At 40.6% G+C, this 5614-nt stretch overlaps 1 pseudogene; it reads right to left on the reverse strand.

The window, feature by feature from the left end:
- Positions 1–5057: 5057 nt before the first annotated feature.
- LOC101648093 overlaps positions 5058–5614 on the reverse strand; it is a 9082-nt pseudogene continuing 8525 nt past the window's right edge.

The raw sequence follows: 5614 nt of genomic DNA on the forward strand, positions 1-5614 counted from the left end.
TGCTTGTTTATCTTCAAGCCTTTACAATCCTAGATGCTATATCTTTGATAGCTGGGCACCATCAGCTTTCTCCACCACATTTGCTTATGCACCCATTTTGTCTTTAGTGATTGTGTCGGGAAGGTGAGCATCACTGAATGTCAGGTTAGTAGAATAAAGTGTTATTGCCTTGAGGAAATACTTGAGTAGATGCCCATCTGCTACCTTAATATGTAGCATATAAATATATGTACATAGATCTGTTTCCCTATTATTATATAAAAATATATTTACTTATGCACCTGTCTGTGTTTAGACCTCTATAAATGTCCTTTGCCTCCTAGTTCTTTCCTCTATTTCCTTTTAGTTTCTTTCCTCTTGTCCTACTATCACGTTTGGCCTTCATTCAGGTTTCAGTAACTCCTCTCAGCTACATTATCCTTGATTAAGCCCCACCAGGCATCCTACTCCCTCCTCACCATCGATTTTAGATCACTTGTTGTTCCCTTTTCCCTGGGTTTGTTAACACCTACTTCTTTTCCCCAGTCTCCCACCTCTCCTGAGTCCCCAGAACCATCGGTACCCTGTTTCTCCTCTGGATTGTTTATCCAGCCTATTTTACCTAGATAGACATGCTGGATACTCTTCTTTCTGGTACCCAGATACCATCTAATTTCTTTGCCACACTTTGGTACAGCACCCATCTCTTCAGTGATCTCTTCATGTGGGTGAGCATCAAAGCAAGGCCATGTCATGAGAACAGATTGTTCTTAGGTTAGGGCTAGAATTAAGTGCAAACCCCAAAGCCCAAAACCATAGACATATATCTAGGACTTATATATGTCTCTGGATCACTTTAATTTCATTTTATGTTAGAGAATATTATCAATCACCCCCTGGGGCATTACTTTCTCTGACATCAACTCATTGCCACCCTATAAAGCAGAGTAGAGCTGCCCCTGTGTTTCTCCAATCCTGCAAATCTTCACAGGAGTAGAAAGCCTCATCTGTCCCTTGCAGAGCTGCTCAGTGATTTCAGACTGCTGACTTTGCAGTTAGCAGCCCAATGTGTAAGCACTATGCATTGGTATGTCATCAGTTTAACCAATTATATAGAATTTAAGACAGTGTTCTCTTCATCACTTTAAAGAAGTCTTGTGGAGTAGACTTGCCCACTGTAATCCATGATTTGATTTCTTGATTGCTGCTCCCATAAGCATTGAGTGAGGATCCAAGCAAGATTAAATCCTTGACAACTTCAGTCTTTTCTCCATTTATCACGATATTATTTACTGAAAATTGGGAAGGGGTTGGTAATTTTTCACCATACTCATTCAATCTGTATGCTAAGCAACTAGTCAGAGAAACTGGATTACATGAAGAAGAACTTGGCATCGGGATTAGAGGAAGGATTACTAGAACCTTTGATATGCAGATGACACAACTTGCCTGCTGAAAGTGAAGAGGATTTGAAGCACGTGCTGAAGATCAAGGACTACAAGTTGCAGTCCGAATTACAGCTCACTGTAAAGAAAACCAAAGTCCCTACGATTAGATCAATCATTCATAGTATTTATTCTTTCTCTTTCTATGTCATTCCTGATTTTAATAATTTGAGGCATCTTTCTTTTTTTCTCTTTGTCAGCTTAGTTAAAAGTTTATTAGCTTTATCTTTTCACTCAAGCAATTTTTGGTTTTCTTCATTTCCCCTATTTTCTATTCTCACTAATTTCTTTTTTATTCATTTCCAGTATAGTCTTTATTATGTTCTTCTTCTGCTTCTTTTAAGTTTAGTTTACTTATCTTTTTTGAGTGTTTTATGACTATAAATTTCTGAGAACTGCCCTGGCTGATTTTGGAATGCTGTCTTAAATTTTCTTTAGACATTAGACTTGACTTGAACTTGTTCTGTTGGTGTTTACTAGCTAGGATCAGTAAGTATCAAGTCTCATGTGATTTTAAGATGGAAATAGGTAAGCATCATTATTTATAAGGAGTATATCTAATCTAGTAATATAATACAATAATAGCCAGGGATTAAAAATTACAGCGTTTATAAATAGAGTATCAAGAGACTGCAGGTTAGTCTTGTGCCCACGCCCCCCTTTTAGTTTTTTATGCCTACGTTATATCTTACCATTGAACCATCAGGGCCAAAGACTAGCCATTGCCCATTTCCTGTCAATTACTGAAATGACTGACACTGTGACCAGGAGGAAATAGTTTTGATAGCCCTTATAACCTTAACACGATGGTTGATATTTGCACTTTCAATGTTAGTCCATCACTGTTTCAAAGTTTAGTCAGCAACACTTTACAGAACCAGTTTCAAGACCCATGGATAGAATAAATTTGATGATAGCATGTTTACGCCCTTGGGGTGGCAAGAAGTCATACAAGAGAAATCATCAGTATGAGACTGTGTCTCCTATGGTCTCTCTCTCATGATGGTGCTTTCTTCCCTCTTCCTCTCCCTCTTTTCCCAGTACCCCCAATGTTACTGTGGTAAGAATAGCATCCTGTTGCACATCCCCCTTGGCTTCCTCCTGCCAAGACGTCCTCCCGATTTCCCCATGTGCCTCCTCCTCCTGCTCTCCTCCTACGAGGGAGCAAGAATTTGCTGTCATGCTGAATTCACTGTAGGAAAACTTGATCGACACTCGGATAATATTCTTTTGATTGTATGCCCTTGCCCAGCAATACCACTTGCTGATGCAATTCCACTCTGGAATGTCCAGCCCAGCGCATTTTCCCCTGGAGTATATATAGATTCATCGAAGTTCCCCCTCATCTCGCAGACTGAGGGGGCACTTGTCGGATACACTTTCCCCTCTATCCTTTTACAGACAGAGGCTGAACACCTGCCATTTGGGAGGACAGCATGGGCCAAGGAATGTATGCAAAGTAGAACTCACCCAGAAATTGCCATACACAATGTCAGATTCTGAGCTATCATTCTGCTTAGCCCAAACTCCTTCCTTGCATGCTGTCAATAGGATGTCTCCCAGCCTGCTGCGCCAGCAGCTGCTAAGGGACTGCACATCTTCTCTCGCATCTGTGCTCGGCCATTAACAAGCTGCTCGAGCAGGTAGGTCGGGCTCTGGTTGCAAAGCAAAAGCTGGGTGTGTAGCTGCCAGCCAACTTATCCACCGCAGCCTTCAGTGGGATTGTTTTTGAACATTCAAGGTGAGTGGATATTCAGTAATGATATACAGTTCTCTACACTTCAATCTTAGACTTTCTTAACGTGTAATTTAGAGAAGAAAAGGCAGAAAGGTGGTTGTTCTATTTTTCTTTTCTTACCTTTAAATTTTATTTTGTTGTTGGGAAGATACACAGCAAAACATACGCCAACAGATTTTTTCATGTACAGTTAATGACAGTGATTGCGTTCTTTGAAGTGGGCAACCATTGTCAGGCTCCTTTTCTGAGTGCTTCTTCCTTCGTGAGCGCGGACTCGATGCTCCTCGGTTCCTCTTTCATCTTGCAAGTTGATGCTGCTTCTCTCTCTCTCTCTCTCTTTCTCTCTCTCTCTCTCTCTCTCTCTCTCTCATATTTTCTTAACCATCCTAGTGGGAGTGTAATGATATTGCATCCTGATTTTGGTTTTACTGATCACATATAAATAAATCTTCAAAAAGCAAAATACTTAAGGGAGCCTTATTTTTTAACTAGTTAATCTACTAGTTAAGTTAAACTACCCTCGGGATCTAAGAACATGTCAGATGATATTTGGGGTTTTAGGTTTAAAGATTACCTCAGGGTCATAGTTTCAGTGGTCCCCTCACCCACCGTGACTGTGGAAAGTCCAGAAGCCATGAAAATGTGAAACTGTGCTCCGCAGCCCCGAGATCAGGATTCTCCTCTGCAATCGTTTATCAAAAGGCCCCGTAAGAACAGCCGGGTACAGCCCGTGCTTCCCCCTCACAGCAAATGAGACGCTGCTCACGGAGGCTCTTAGCCACCCATTCCACATCTGCCCCTGTTCCGGACACTCCGTTTCCCTCTCTTGTTTTAAGCAAATTGAGACCAATTCTGGTGCTTTGGATGGCTGCTTGCAAAACTAGAAAGCTCCCAGGACTGCACAAGGAACCAGGAGGTAGAACAGAAGCACTTACCATGTCATTAGGCCACTTAACTGGGGAGTCCCATGAAATCATGACCCTAACCCTTCAAACCAAGGAACCAAATTCCATAAAAGGTTTGGATGTGCACGAGCAGTCTCGGCAGCTAAGTTTTTGCAGTTGTGGTAACTATATCTATCACGTGGCTTTTGCAAGTGTACAACTAACTTATTGCCAGCAGTGACAAGAATCACGCGGTTCATTTCCAACACTGTTAGCGTCGGGTTCTCCCTCTTTCTCCCACCCCCTGTCACGACTCTTGGTAAGCAGTAATGCATTTTGATCTCTGTATGTTTGTCTTTTCTTACCTTTTTCTATAAGGAAGATTGTACAAGATCCTTTGTGACTGACTGATTTCACTCAGTATAATGTCTTCATGCCTCATACACACTGCAGCCTGTATTAGACCTCCGTTCTCCCTCTGTCTGAGTTACAGTCCATGGTATGTGTGTACACCACATGTATTTCCCCAAATCCTTCTCAGCATTTGTCATTCTCTCTCATTTTTTCTTAACCGTCCTAGTGGGAGTATAATGACATCATATCATAATTTTGGTTTAGTTATCGCCAGTGACTCAGAGAATCTTTTCAGATGTTTGGTGGCCATTTGAAGGCCCCTGTTGATAAAATACCTATAGAAAGCTAGTTAAAAAAAATTTTAAACCAAAAATAATTTACTACCACATTAAAATTGTTTAATAGTTTTATTGACATATAATTCACACATCATACAATTCAGTGGTTCAAACATATTTAAAAGATTGGTACAATCATCACTACAATACAATTCTAGAACATTTTCTCCCCACAACCTCCCCTGCCATAACTCTAAGGAACTATTATCCAGCTACTGTCTCTATAGATTTACCTATCCCGGATTACACAAGAGTAATATATAAAACAGAAAAACCTTAACGGAAAAGAAATCAGAAAATAGTGAAAACTAGAACAAATTTAAAATGCATGACAAGGGAGAACACATGATAAGGTGTTAAATTTTAACCCAACTACATCACTTTCCAGTGCACTTTATCTGATAGCAAGGCTATTCATATTTCTGGCCGATGGTCAGAGGGGATTCTCCAGAGGCTTAATCCACGTGGGGACTTGCAAATGGATTTTAGGGCTGTTACTGTCATCCATACCTCTGCAAACTGGGTGCTCAGAATTTAAACTCTAATACCACTCTCTTCTTTTTAATGGTAATTTTTTTCTAATACCCTTCTCCTAACACGTGCAATCCTTGGTTCATTCAGGCTGGTGAGCGTCTTCCACGTGGACATAGCTGACACCACATTTAGATGGCTGTTTGTTTGAAGACAAGCCTTCAAGACCCCATATGCTGTGCTTTCTGATAGCTGGGCACCATCTAATTTCCTCACCACACATAGAGTATCTCTGTCTCTCTCTTTTTTTTTAAACATTTTATCAGGGGCTCATACAACTGTTATCGCAATCCATATACACATCAATTGTGTAAAGCGCATTTGTACATCATTCTCAAAACATTT

The sequence above is a fragment of the Echinops telfairi genome, unplaced genomic scaffold (assembly GCF_000313985.2).
Source record: "Echinops telfairi isolate 266 unplaced genomic scaffold, ASM31398v2 ScPeMD7_9;HRSCAF=40, whole genome shotgun sequence".
NCBI classification, from domain to species: domain Eukaryota; kingdom Metazoa; phylum Chordata; class Mammalia; order Afrosoricida; family Tenrecidae; genus Echinops; species Echinops telfairi.